Source organism: Acinonyx jubatus, chromosome A1 (genome assembly GCF_027475565.1).
Source record: "Acinonyx jubatus isolate Ajub_Pintada_27869175 chromosome A1, VMU_Ajub_asm_v1.0, whole genome shotgun sequence".
Classification (NCBI taxonomy): domain Eukaryota; kingdom Metazoa; phylum Chordata; class Mammalia; order Carnivora; family Felidae; genus Acinonyx; species Acinonyx jubatus.
The window spans coordinates 172,109,203-172,124,439 of record NC_069380.1 but is presented as its reverse complement, the minus strand read 5'-3'; the positions used below and the strand labels follow the sequence as shown (position 1 = coordinate 172,124,439).

The 15,237-nt window shown below is 45.7% G+C and overlaps 1 long non-coding RNA gene across 2 annotated transcripts in view; it reads right to left on the bottom strand.

Annotated features, from left to right (window-relative positions):
* LOC128316404 (uncharacterized) overlaps positions 1-15,237 on the bottom strand; it is a 53,827-nt gene that overhangs the window by 16,462 nt on the left and 22,128 nt on the right. The gene's annotated exons all lie outside the window — the stretch shown is intronic.

Genomic DNA, 15,237 nt, shown 5'->3' with positions numbered 1-15,237 from the left:
AGTACAATGTCCAGATCATACCCTGTGTGATGAAGTATCCCAGAAACATATATCCCGTTTTGAAATTTCAGTGCATACCAAGGGACACTGCCAGTCTCAGAGACCTGGGAATCTATACCCTCGGAGAAGAGACAGGATACAGGGAATGGCATGGAAAAGAAAAATAATAATAATAAATAACACAAGACACCTTAGAGAAGTTATGTGGTTGACTGAAAACCCGATCAGAGTCCAAATGAAAAATGACAGCCAACCCCAAGATAGATCATTTGAATGTGTAATTCCAGAACATAGATCTCTTATAGTTTAGGCTACAAGAAAATCTAAATTTATATTGAGCAGCAGTAATTTTGAATACTTTTGAAAAATATTAATGAAATTTAATGAGATTTCTGCATTTCATGTATGCCCACTAATTCAGTGCAATTTAGTTCCGAGTCTGATATAAGAAATAGGCAATGAGTAACTGAAGCCTTTTTCAACTAATTATGAGGTTGGAAACACTATGGCAGATGATGAGTTGGATGAGCTAGACCAAAAGAGATTGGCCAGCAATCTCAAGACAGAATTTTTCTTCCACTGAAGCCCCTCTCTCTGTAAGAACCATCTCCTGCATTACTGGGATTTCACATAGTGTCTTGCAGAAACTTTTCCTTATTAAAATATTGAAGTCATATTGGTTAATACTGATTATATTTGTATTTTCATTATTAAAATATTGAAGTCATATTGATTAATACTGATTATATTTGTATTTTCCCTATTAAAATATTGAAGTCATATTGACTAATACTGATTATATTTGTATTTTCCTTATTAAAATATTAAGGTAATATTTATTAATACTGATTATATTTGTATTTTCCTTGTTAAAATATTGAAGTAATATTGAGTAATACTGATTATATTTGTACTGAGTAGCCTGCTGGGACATTTTAAAGTTGGGAGGGATGCTAACAATTCTTTCTTGTGTCTTACTGGGTGAGACTATCATGCCCATGGCAGAATTTAAGCATCCTTGTCCCCTCCCCCGAACGCCATTAGTGGTCACAATCTTTATGACAACAAAAACACTGCCCCCACTTCCAAAGGGAGTGGTGTCATCCAGGTAAGAATCCCAGATCAGCACAGTAAGGGAAAACTCAGGTTGGGCTGTCCTGACCGGCTAATTTATTGAGTCCTGGCTACATGCATGGTTCTCAGTGATTCCTCACGGTAGACCAGAAAGCCATTCTATTAGCCTCGTTACGCATATAAAGAAATGAAAGTCCAGGGACATCTGGTGGCGCAGTCAGTTGAACATCTGACTCTTGATTCCGGCTCGGGTCGTGATCTCACAGTTGTGAGATCAAGCCCCATGCTGGGCTCCACGCTGAGTGTGGAGTCTGCTGAGGCTTCCCTCTCTCTCTCTCTCTGCTTCTGCCCTTCTCCCCCACTCATGCTCTCTCTCTCTAAAATTAAGAAAAAGAAAAAGAAAAAAGTCCAGAGGGATGATGTGCCCAAGGTCAACCAGCTGGTAAAGCCGTTGGCTCTGTAACCCCAGTATCCTCATTTGTAAAATGGTTGGGAGGCAAGCACTCAATACATATTTATGGAATGAGTGAATAAGGAAATGAACAGACTAGGAGAATTGTCTGGAAGACTTTCGTCATTTTAGTACCCAATCCAGGATGGTTCCGGAATATGTAAAATCAAAAACAAATTGACAGAGCCTGACAAATCACGGAATAAGAATTCCTACTTCATGCAAGAATGATAAGAATTGAACAAGATCCGTGTTTTGGAAGTACTTGGCATATAATATTCCCATCCCTTCCTACATCCTTCTCCCCACTCTCACTTTCCAAGGTCAAGATAAAAATTCACCTTAATAGAGACGATCCTTTGCTCGATTATAGCATTTTACAGATAGCGAAAGCACTTTTCCATGTGGGTTCTCACTTGATTTTCATGTACTGCCAGAGTTGGTTTTGAATATCCACTACCTACCCAGAGATGCCAGCTTAGCGGGGAAGGCAGACCCCCATTCTCAGCCCCCCTCAGATTCTCACACTTCCTCCTTCCACTCTTCAAAGATTCTGCCTGATTAGCATTGGAAGTAAGTCTTTGGCTAAGCTTAGCCCTGCACAATCTGGCTTTATGTTAAAGGTCACACTTGAACCAGCTCTGCTGGTCTCATTTCCTTTCCAAGCTCGCATTTGGCTCTTAAAGGAGCCTTTCCCCTTCCACTCCGAAAATACCCTGAAGATTCTGCGGGCTTGTCCCTAAAGGGTTGACTCAGCAGATTCGTGGGGGCAGGGGGCAGGTGGGAGCTGGGGTTCTATTTTAAGGAGAAGGCAACAGGGGAAAATGGAGTATAGTAGCCAGAGATACCAGGACCAGGATGAAAGCTGATCAAAGCTATCCTTGTTTGGAGCTGAGTGTGGAGTCTTGATCCCACCCTTCTCCCACCTGACCCCCAGCATGTGTAAGTGGGAAGGAACAAGAAGTTAGAAGTGGTGAAAATAGGGGAGCCTGGGTGGCTCCGTGGGTTAAACGTCCGACTTTGGCTCGGGTCTTGATCTCATGGTTCGTGGGTTCGAGCTCCGCCTTGGGCTCTGTGCTGAGAGCTCAGAGCCTGGAGCCTGCTTCAGATCCTCTGTCTCCCTCTCTCTGCCCCTCCCCTGGCTCGTGTTCTGTCCCTCTCTTTCTCAAAAATAAATAAACATTTAAAAAAAGAGAGAGAAATGGTGAAAATATCCCTGGGAGGGCATTTACATGTGAGAGGATAAGCCAGGGACTGCCAGTCCTTCTCACAACAAACCACTGTCACTGATTGCTGCTTAACTCAGTCGTGGTGGGGTGTGCAGGTAGGAGAGAGGACAGGGGGGCGATGTCTGTGGGACGAGCTCCTGCAGAATGAGCAAGGGTGGGGCTTGGTCTCCGGTGGCAAAGGACACTCCTGTTTTGCTCCAGAGTTCCTGGCTTGGACTCTTCCAGAAGTATGTCTCTGTGTCCCTAGCCAAGGCCAGGGTAGGTTTTTGTTGTCATTGTTCATGCCACCATTGTTCATGCCATTGTTCATTGCTCATGCAAAAATAATAAGGCAATCCACGGCTGAGTTGCAGGAAAAGGAAGGTCCATTCTGTGCATGTAACCTCCCCACTCTGTCCCGCTCACCCAAATGCCTCAGACAGGGTCTAACACAGACAAGAGGTGCTTTGAAAGTACTTGTTAATGGAAGAAAGGGGAGAAAGAAGGCAGAAAACCAGGCCTTTGCAGCTGGGCATCCTTTTCCTTTATGTTTGTAGAGGGCTATGAAATGTGTGAATTTCACACGTATTATCTAACCGCCTTCCAAAAGCTACCAGAGCTGAACTTTTAACTAGAGCATTTCTGTTTTAGATTAAGCAGGTTTAAAATATTTTTTGCAGAGATTGCAATGGATAAACCCTTAAGAAATGGCTATAGTTTTCAGCCTTTTGAAGAATTAACTCTTAGAAATTGATGGGGTTTAGGGTAGGCTGCCCTAAAATACGCCACTTTGGCATGTTGATTATTTTCAATTAAAGTTTCTTAGCAAACAGCTGGTACAAGAAGGGTACCTTGACCACCTTTGTCCCCTGAAAGGAGGAAATAAATTCCCTATGTGAAGTCTACCTTCCCTGCACCTAGACGTTAGAAGGCATTCTTCTCACCAGAGATAGGAAATTCAGGGCTGTATAAACAAACTGTTACTTCTTCATTTATTTGCTACCCCAAACCCAAATTCTTTTGTCAGTTCTTCACAAATAATTGTTTCTCTTTGTTTAAAAGGTATAAAAGCTACCTGCTTTGGTCACTAAGAGCTCCCATAGTATGAAGTTACATTTGTTTTTCCCTTGTTGATCTGTCTTACATCAATCTAGTTATTAGACCAGCCAAAGAACCTGAAAAGGAAGAAAGGAAAAAATTTTCCTCCCCTATAAAATCATTCACTTAAAAGGGAGATAGGGGCGCCTGGGTGGCTCAGTCGGTTAAGTGGCCGACTTCAGCTCAGGTCACAATCTCGCGGTCCGTGAGTTCGAGCCCCGCGTTGGGCTCTGGGCTGATGGCTCAGAGCCTGGAGCCTGTTTCCGATTCTGTGTCTCCCTCTCTCTCTGCCCCTCCCCCGTTCATGCTCTGTCTATCTCTGTCTCAAAAATAAATAAAATGTTAAAAAAACATTAAAAAAAAAAAAAAGGGAGAGAAACTCTTAATGAATTAATCGATCCAGACTATGATATTCAATGTCTTCTCCCATTTAGAGAAGAAACATAGTCTTGCAAAAGAAAGAAAATTGGGATCAATCCTCATCCTGATTCAGACGCTAGTGAATCTAGCCAGCAATAACCAGGAAATGCAGGGGACAGAGGAACATGTAAATAACACATGGAGGCTGCAGTCAACAAATGCAGACCTGGAGAAACATAAGAAGACAAATGAGCACATTTCTTCAACACAACAACAACAACAACAACAACAACAACAACAAAAATTGCTTTTAAAAATTGAGAGAGAGAGAGATGGAGGGAAAACCTTAAAAGCGGTCTAGGAGACCACACCAACCAATCATTATAGCATGATCTATGCCATATTTGAATCCCATTACAGGAATTTCAAGGGGAAATCACACCTAGGGGAGCAAAACTGATTTCTTGAGGGGTGGAAAAACTTAGCTGTCACAATGATTTATGGCCCTCCAAAGGGCCCAGTACATAAGGAAATATACAGTGTGTCTGTGGTGTTAAAATTTCACAGAGCAGGGCAGGGAGGGTTGTGATTGGGGAAAAATGTCTTAAGTAGCTCCTCGAAGGGCCATGATGGAAAACGTTTTGAAAACACTCAATTAGAACACTCACATTGTAAAATGTGAGGCATCAGGGTCAATGTTAACCATTCACTGGTATGTGAAACAGTGTTGACTTTTTAGGTACGATAATGGTATTGTGATTACATTTTTTTAAAGCCCTTATCTTTCAGAGATAACTACCGACAGATATCAGATATTTGCAGATAAAGTAGAGTATGGGAGAGCCAGAGATAAAGGGAAAGAAAGATCCATTGATGTTTCTCCAAGCAATAGACTTCCTTTTTGTTGTGTTTGGGGGTCCATCTGTTCCTGGGCTGTGGTTGCTAACTGGTGGCCCGTGGATCAAATTCAGCTCACAGTTGTTTTATTCTATCTTCACAGTGTTTTAAAACTAGTTGAGCCAACATTTTCTATGAGAGATTACACTTAAAACTCCCTAATTCCGGCTTCTCTTGAAAAAGCAGACTCTCTGAACTCAGACACAAGCCTCTCAAAGCTGTCTTTGCTCTTCCGGTCACCACAGCCACCCCAGGTCATACTGGAAAAGTCCACGCTCACACTCTGTTCTGCTTCCTGTCTTTTCTTCCCTACCAGCCCTTGGTGCATGGAAATTATATCATTAACAGTGGCCACCAATCCTTGCCCACCAGCTGTGAGCCAGGCAGAGTTTGGCCGCATGATCCCATTGAACCTTCTTATAGAACCAGCAGGTTGGTACTGTCATTATCTCCATTTTACAGATGACAACACTGAGGCTCAGAGAAGTGGGATGACTTACTCCGGGCCACACAGCTATTAGGAATGTAAACCTGCTTTTTCTGATTCCAGGCCTGTGTTTCACCTGTCATGCCAGCTACTGCTGCCCCCTTCATGTGACCACAGTGCATAGACTCACTCCCCCAGATTCTTAGACCGTCCTGATTTGAGGAGCGGATGGCAGAAGCTACTTCTGCTACCCCCCGGGACCTGGCCTCCTTCTGATTGGTTCCCTAGTAAGGATGTACCTACCGTGTTTGATGCTAGAGGAGATCATTTTATTAGCATCCTCTCCTCTACATAAGGGGGGTAGTTAACTATAATTATCTGAAATAAAATAATCATCTACAGTGAAATTGATATAGTTCGCATGTAAATGAAAATGTGTGCTATCAAACAAAAAATATCACACCTCGCACTTTAATTTGTTCCACTGCTGCGAATTTCAAGCACAAATAAGAGCTCCAAGTAGTCGCGTAGAACAACAGGGTTGAAGAGACGCAAGTTCAGTTTCTTCGTCTTTGCAATCACCATGCTTTCATTTATTTCAAATCGATTGTTCAAACACAGGAGCTTATGGCATCATAAACCTGTCCCAAAGCAAACTCGAATGATTCCAAACGGCTACCAACTTACTCTCAAATAAGAGCGTATTGTTGAGTCTGAGGGTATCACCATCGACTGCATAACACAGAGGTCTCAGAATCCGTTTCCATGTAGGATAATATTTTTTAAAGAATAAGTAATAAAAACGTGCTAGTATGAAGCTGACGTATATTATTAAAACTCTCAACTCTCAATAACCTCAATAACCACCGCAATAAACCAATAATAACCAATAACCAATAACCAACAAACCACAGCAATAACCAATAAAACTCTCAATAACCACAGCAATATTTAGAGCTTACACCAACAAAAGGCTTTTTCAAGGAAGAATACTTTATTGCAGGCCTATGGTGATAGTCAAAAAATACAAACTGACTTTTAGTTCTTGTTATTGTTAAATTCTCATACGATGCACCCCTATTACTTCCCTGGCGCACCCTGTGTGCTCAGTCCCTCGGCAACATCCCTCTCTGAGCCCAGAAGGGCCTCTGAAAAGAACCGCCCACTGGAGCTGCAGAGTGGGGGAAAGCCCACAATTTGGAATCAAGAGTAGTCTGGAGCCCCAGCTCTGCACTTTATCTCTTTAAGCCTCAATGTCCTGCTCTGCCAAAAAAAAAAGTCCAAGGAAACAAAACAGGGGTGTTGGGAGAAGCAAAGGAGACCATACCGTAAGTGAAAGCTCTTTATAAACCATGAAGCAGTGTTCCAAACCCAGTCAGCACTCTCAATGGATGAGCATTGAAGAAGATTCTAGCAGTTTGTGACGCATAGCACTGTTTACCGATCACTGTCTGCATCTGTGAACTGTTTTTTTCCAACACCGGCAACCAGTTCTGATCCGAACTCTCTGGACACCAAGGGGGTCAACTCAGTTCTGAAACAGGCTGCCCGGAGTTGGTGCAGACCCCGCTGGTCAAGGGCTCAGTCCCACAGACTGCCCCGCTAAGACACCAGTCGCAAATCCGTACTGCCTACACTTCCTGTACAAATCGCTGCCTGTACTTCTGACCAATCGATTATAAATTCAGGGGGTTTCCACAACCTCCTCCTCAGGCTTGATCATTCGATAGAATGGTTCACAGAATTCAGGAAAGTGCTTTACTCACTGTTACCAGTTTATTATAAAGGCTACAACTCAAGAACAGCCAGATTGAAGAAATGCCTAGGGCAACGTACGGGGGGGCAGGCAGGGTAGGGGACTCCTGCACCCTCTCTTGGTGTGCCGTCTTCCCCCCACCCCAATATGTGTTCACCAGCCCAGAAGCTCTCTGAACCCCACCATTCAGGGGTTTTCATGGCGGTTTCATCTCATAGGCATGCTTGATCGGATCACTGGCCATTGGTGATTGAGTCAAACTCTAGCCCCAGAGGTTGGGAGTGGGGCTAAAAGTTCCAACCTTGTAATCAGGGTCTTTCTGGCAGCCAGCTCCCTTCCTGAAGCTATCTGATGGCCCCAACCACCAGTCACCTCATTAGCATACAAAGGACACTCATCACTCCTGGATACTCCAAGGGTTTTAGGAGCTCTGTGCCAGGAACTGGGGGACAAAAACCAAATATGCAGTTGTCATAATCTGCCACTTTGCATATACTATCTCCTTTAATATCTTCCTGATCATAATTCTGTGAGGTCAGTGCTGTCATCCTCATTTCAATGATTAGGAAAAGGTCGCTCAGAGAGGATAGTGGACTTGTCCAAGGCATCACAGGTTTCAACCCAGGTTCTAAACATTCCAGAACCTGCCAGACCCAAAGAAGGGATGGGTTCACCTTGCCCAGCATGGACTGAAAAGAAAACATTTCCCTTGTGGGCATCACCCTAAAGCCAGGGGCACAGGAACCCAGCCTCATTGATGGAGCTGGTATTATTGACCCTGGGTGAGAAGTTACCAGGAAACTGACTTGGGCACCAAGGAGGGAAGATGGGTGTGTTTGTTTATTCTCACTTATTTAAAAGACTTTTGAGCAACTGCGTGAAAGAGGGAGCAAAGTGATCTCATGCTTTGGTCCACATAGCCAGACCACTTCTAGATCAAGTAAGAACATGCCTCCGGAGTCCAGTTGGCAAACTACCAGGGAGATAGCCCTGGCGCTTAAGCCTGGAGAAGTCTAAATGACAGGAGGACGGATCTGCATCCCTATTTTAGATTTTGGAAACTTAAAGCTGAGAGAGGCGAAATGACTTGCCCAGGGCCACACAGTCCCCGGGCCAGAGTGCCGGAGTCAGGCACTGGACCCCAGTCCATGCGACCGCATGGTGTGTGATGTGTCCACAGTGTGTGGTTGCCCACGGAGTGGCGTAAGGCACCAGGGTCTGGGTATCTTCCACAGAAGCCACAGACTTCTCTCTCACAGCAAGAAGCTCCCACAGGATTGATGATTCTGCAGCCTCCTGCCTACGACTCTTTCTATTCTGGGTGCAGGGCGTGCAATTAGCATAAATCTGAATAAATTTCTCATTTTTAACAGAAAATAGAAATACATGAAAAAAGAGCTTAAAAAGCTCATGTTAACTAGTGAAATTGTGTATCGTCCTGCTTTAGATTCTACCGCCCTTACTTCCTTCTGCCAAGAAGCCCGTCTTTGCCATCTAAGGAATTCTTCATCCTTCAAGTCCCAGCTGAAAGGTCATGTCTTCTACAGAGTTTCCCCAAAGGCATCCAGGAAAGAGTTGATGGCTTTTCCCTTCACGCCTCCCCGGACTGTGTACATCCTTTACATTCTATCACATGTATTCTAACACAGCCCGAAGTGAGCCACCTGAGGTTGTTGTGTCTCAAGTCCATACCCCTAGCAGATTTGTTCGGCTAAAAGGCTCTAGAAAGTTCTCTCAGTGCTGCAGGTGCCCTGGCACTCTGTCTGCAACACCCAGGCTCAAACTGGGGGATTCCATACCCCAAGCTTGTTTGCACAATTTCCTTCTGACTCTGCTCTAAGGGTCTGCCCAGCCTGGGACTGGTCTCAGTGCTGTGAGGACACCATTCTGTCTCAACACTAGCTTGGCGGTTAGCCCAAGCTGCAGAGGGTCTTCCAAAGAGTCCAGATTATCCGATCTCAGCCCCCAAATGTAAGCCAGATGGCAACCCCGAAGACCTTAGGCTTGCCAGCCTACTGGGCTAAGCCTGCTTAGTTGACATCCTAATCTAGATACCTGCATTCTCCTAGCCAGCCTTTGTTCTTATCTCCTACTGCCTCTGAGTGCTCACCCTCGAGCTATCTTTTCTTCCCATGTCTCCTCCACACCCCCTTTTTTTCCCACAGCCACCCACTGTCCCATCTCCACGTTGGACACCAGCCTGATTACTTCTCTGCCCCAGATTATCACACACACGAGGTTCTGTATGTAACAGACTGTGACTGAAAGTTTAGAGCAATGATGGGTGGTTATTGCACATCACACAGGACAGGCGACAGCCTCAACTTGAATATTATCCTAAAATCCGGTATAATCCTAAAATCCCAGCAGGAAGAATTTCTCGCTGGCCACATCCTCCCACACTGTTGACTCCTTTCCCTGCTCTTTTCCTTCCATGACGGCCTCCCCAGCCCCTCTCAGTTCCCTGTCTTACCATTCTAAATCCCCTCTCAATTAAGAGACTTCAGGTTTCTGGTCCCTCCTCTGCTTTTATCTCCTTTTAGCTCCTGGGCACAGCTAGGCACACCCGCACGCCCCACACATTCAGCAAAGGGTTCTCCATTCCTGGTCACCATCCTTGAGCTGCACCGAAAACACAGAAGGCGTTGACATTACCAGTGCCCTTCATGAGACCCAATTCTAGGTCAGGGATGCCTCCCCTGGAACAAAGGAAATCCCAGGGATTGTGCGTTGTTTTTCTTTCTATGCTGTCTCCTGTGTAGGGCTGAAAGGAACTCAAGGTCAGAGACCGTCTAACTCATCTCACCAATCCCGTTTCTGCCTAGAACTAGGGAACGATGATAGGAAGAGTGAAGAGATAAATGGGTGGATGACGACATAGTCCACAAACCAAGGGAAAGGCAGGAAGGAGCACGGGGGACACTTTGGAGTTGGGGTTGGCCACGTGTTTACTCATTATCACATTACTCATTCCTGGGGGGACCCAGTTGCAAAAAATCACAGATCTATTTCATTGGTATGGAGCAGCTCATGTGAAAAGTCATTGAGGTAGATGACATTAGTGCTTAGTAGATATTTGCTATCCATGCTCTGTGGGCAGAATATACACTCCATGCCCACAGACTTGGCCTTGGCCATGTGAGTTGCTTTGACCAATGGAAGCCGAGTGGAACCGACAATGCGGCCATTCTGAGCAGACAATTTAAGACACGTTGCCTATTTCTGTTCCTGTTTTTATGCTCCCAACATAGGCCTTGAGAAGAGCTTGCTCCAGGAAGTACAAGAATTGAAGACGCACGGAACAGATCTGAACCCAAGCCCAGCGGAGCCACAGCTGACTCACAGATCAGTGACAGGGAAGAGCCATTTGTTGTCGTAAGCCACTGAGTTTTGGGGGGTTGTTTGTTATCCAACATACACTGACTAATAAGGTCATCTAGTACAACCTCTGTCCGATGCATCAACCCAACTTCTCACCATTTCTGCCAATTTAAAATCAGGCCTCAGCTTGTGCACTTCCAGCGATAGGGGGCTCTTTACCTACCAAGAGTGAGATAGTTAGACCCAACCCATCGCCTACCTGAGTTTGATCACTGGTCCAACTCCCTCTGTCCCCCCTTCCTGGCCTCCCGGAGTAAGACCATCCCAATACACCTGGCAGAGATTGAAACGGTATGGTGTTGTGGCACCACCCACCTCCCCCTCCGACCCCCAGCTGTTCCTATACACCATGGCCCCCTGTGTCTTCACCTCTCTACTTACTCTCCTTGCCTACTGTCCTTCACAAATGCAAGGTCTAGAACTGACCACGGCGGCCAAGCAGTATGACCAGGGGCCAGACTCTTGCCTCTACTGGTCTAGACCATCTGTCTCCACGAGAAACACTTGGTTAGAAGCAGACTGTGGAGCTGGACAGACCTGAGGATAAATCGCCGCCTTGCCATCACCTGCTGTGTCACCTTGGATACACCATTTCATTTCTCAGAACCCTACCTTACTCATCCGAAAAGGAGGACAATCGTCACCTCCCCCTCACAGAGCCGGTGTGACAGCAGAAAGTAGTAATATGCAGCATGCACTTAACACAGTGCCCAGCACACAGAAAGCACTCAGTCTTAGCTGAATAGTTACAAGAGCGATTGTTTACTCTGGATGCCAATTGAACTAACGACACCTACATTTCTTGAATAATGTTTTCTTTCAGAGAGGGATTTAACATTTTTTTTTTAATATTAAAGCACTCAATAACTTCCAGTTATATGAAAAAAAAAATAAGTCCTGGGGATATAATGTACAGCCTGGTGACTATAATTAACAACAGTGTATTGCATTATTTGAAAGTTGCTAAGAGAGATCTTAAAAGCTCTCGTCACAAGAAAAAAAAAAAAAGAATTCCGTAACTATGTGCGGTGATGGATTTTAAAGTAGACTTATCGTGGTGGTCATTTTCTAATATATGCAAATAGCAAATCATTATATCATCCATCTAAAGCTGATATAATGTTGTAGGCCAATGATGCCTCAATTTAAGACACAAACAGAAAGGAGAAAAATTCATACGATATCAGAAAGAGCAAAGGTAGACTATTTGATCACCCGCAGACAACACTGCTAAAATATTAGCTAACACCTGTTTGTGTAGACGTTTAATTTGGAGCCAGATAAACTCTACACCTCACCTTGCTCCCCCTGTCCTGAGGGAGGTAGCTGATGGCAGAGGGATGGGGCAGCCTTGGGAGGTCGTGCAGCCTAAGTGTTCAAGCCCTACTTCATCACTTGCTACCGTGTGGCCTTGACTTAGTAACCTTACCTTTTGGATCCCAGTTGCATTTTTGATAAGTGAAGGTTTTTTTTTGTTTTTTTTTTTTAAACAGCTTTATTAAGGTGTGATTCACGTATCATATAATTCACCCTTAAGGTGTATAACTCAATGGCTTTGGGGGTAGTTGCAGAACCTGATGTGAGGTTGCCAGCATCTTCCAAAAGGCCCTCAGTGTCATTTCTCCTCCTAGGCCTTCACCCTCCTCTCACAGAAAGTGATGATGTCTGTGAATGCCACTCATTTGGTCCTTTAGAGGGTATGTATTACTAAAGACCTCCTACTCCCCCCTCCCCCAAGCGCTGCCCTGGGCCTGTCGATGCGGGCTTGATCTGATGGACATGGCCCATGGCTTCATGCAACTCACAGACAAGGAACATAAACAGGAAACTCCCAGAGTAAGAGCGCCCCGAAGGACAGGTCCAAGGGTACCTGGGGAAAACTGTTTTAAGGGGCAGCTAGGGTAAGCCTCCAAGAAGAAAGAGAATGAAAGGGAGCCAGCTGTTAAAAGAGCTGCACAGAACATTCCAGGCAGAAATAGTAGCAAGAGTGATGGGAATAAACTTGGCTTCTCAGGAAAACAGACAGGGAGGCCAGTGTGGCTGAGGGGTGGCGAGCAGGTGGACAGGCAGGAGACCGGTAGGGGAGGCAGGCAGAGGCAAGTGCTGAGGCCGATTAGCCAGGGAGCAGGGTTCAGATTTTGCTCCAATTGAGGAGGAGCATTTTTGGAGGAAGTGACAAAAAGGAGGAAGCATCCTGGCTGTGAATGTGCTTTGTAAGATACGTGAGAAGTGACACGTTAGCTTTTCTGGGGCCCAGTGAAGACTTAATCCTCCAGGGGCTCAGTCTTCTCCATTGGGGCCTGTCTTGATACTCTGGGCAAGTGGACACGCCTTGGAGCTAAGTAAGCAGCAACTTGTTCTTGTCACTTCCTTTCCTATTTACCTTTCCAGGCCCTGGTAGGCTCCGCCCCTGGATCCTGACCTTTCCCAGGACCTCCCTATCTGAACCGCTGGCAGGCAGGCAAGGGTGACATTCACCACTTGGCCGTGCAGCCAGGGATGGGCACCACCCTGGGCAGGCCCTGGCAGAATCAGGGCCTGGAAGGGAGGGAGCAGTGAAAAATCTCCGGAAAAAAAAGGAAAAACAGATGCCGGGTGGTACCCTGGAGTTCAACTGGGGAAACTGAGGGCCAGAGAGAGAAAGTGGCTCATCTGAGGTCATACAGCAAGTTGGAAGCAGTTGGGACTAGATCCGTATGAGGTTCTCTCATTAGGCCAGTAATCAGAGCGGGCCTGGAGCCGAACAGGAGCGGGCCTGGGTCAGTAGCAGTTTATAACCACCAAGCTTCCGCTCCCTGCCAGGCCCTGTCCTAAGGCATTTATTTACACGTTTAACTTCACTTCTCACAACGACCCTATGAAGCAGGGATCATTAGATGGCCGATTTCATAGCGAAGGACATAGGAAAATCGGCTTAGCTACTGGACAAGATTCACACTCCGATCTCCTGCCCCTACAGAGCCCCATACTTAACCACACTACCAAAGTGAGGCTCAGAGAGGGGGATGACTCAGTCAGGGTCTCCACGGCTCACTCACGCTCGTGCTGGAGTCACTGCCCTGAGGCTTCCCTTCTCAGGCACCTCTTAACAGCACCGCCACAAAGCACAGGGAAGGCTTTGGCACGGAAAACACTGGGTGAGTTGAAACTAATTGTGGTAACAAGTTTTGCTTTAATGTTGCCGATTCATCTGGTAAGTGTGAGGGGAACAGAAAGGACTTGCAGGAAGGAAGCAGCTCGAACATCCCAGCCGGTGGCAGGTGTAGCAGAACGTGGGCTCTGGGCGAGGTCACGGAGTGCTGGTTGGAAATCTACGGGACCGTCAGCAAGTCATTTAGCGGCACTCAGCCTCAGTTTCCTTATCTAGAAAAAAGCTGGATCAACTCAACTAGTGATCATCAAATGGCAGTTGGCCATGGACGTGTAGCAAGCATTTGGCAGAGGACCTGGCCCATGCTAAGCACTAGATCAATGTTAGTAATGGTGATGGTGATGGCGAAGATGTTGATGGTGATGATGGTGATAATGATAATGGCCATGATAATTTTGTAAAAAAAAAAAAAAAAAAAAGTAGAGAGAGTGATTGGATGGCTCCAATAACCAGAGTCCCTCACCCAAGCATAAGTCCTTTCCATTGCCAATGCAAGGAAGACCCACCAAGAGGAGTGGACCCACCTCTGGATGGGGACACCAATGCGCTGAATCCTTGTTTCTACGGTCCTTGCACACAACCCTTCTGTTCAAACCCTTCTTCCAGACAAATAGTTGTGGCCACATTTATCTCCAATACCCCAGTACCAACTGGGTGTCCTGGAGTTAGCACCAGTTCACACAGGTTTGAAGCTCAGTCCTCCACAAGCTGTCCCCACTCTAGATGCCAACCACAAATCTCGGGAGCCACCCGCACATCTGAGCAGCTGACGATAAATATGCAGGTGACTGTGATTCCCTCAGGTTTGATAATTCTCTAGAATAACTCACAGAACTCATTGAAAGTACTAGACTTATGATTACGGTTTTGATATATAGGATACAGATCAGCACCAGCCAAGTGAAGGGACACAGGACGAGGTCTGAAGAGGGAGACACAGAGATTCTATGCCTTCTGTTTGTGGCATCCAGACACATCACCTTGTCAGCACATCAATGTGTTCACCAACCAGGAAGCTCCCACCATGCCATGATGTCAGTGTTTTTATTGGGGTTTCACCAACATGTGAGCATGAGTAAATCATTGGCCACATAACTGAACTCAATCTCCAACACCTCCCACCCCCCACTCGCCGAAGTCAGGCTAGCCCAACGCTCTAATTTTCTAATCACAAAGGTGGTCTTTGCGGTGACTAGCCCCCATCCTGAAGATATCTAGGGTCCCACCTAGAGTTCGTTAGCATGACAAAGACACTTCTTTCAGGAAATTCCAAAGGTTTTTGGAGCTCTGTGCCAAGACAAAAATCAGATATCTTCTTTACCACACCTCCCTGGGTAGAGCCTCTCTCCTCTCCTCCCCAAAGCCTTGATTGAATTTTCCAGGCTCTGAATTTATTGTTTTCAACCTGGGAGGCATCTTGTCCCTGGAATAATC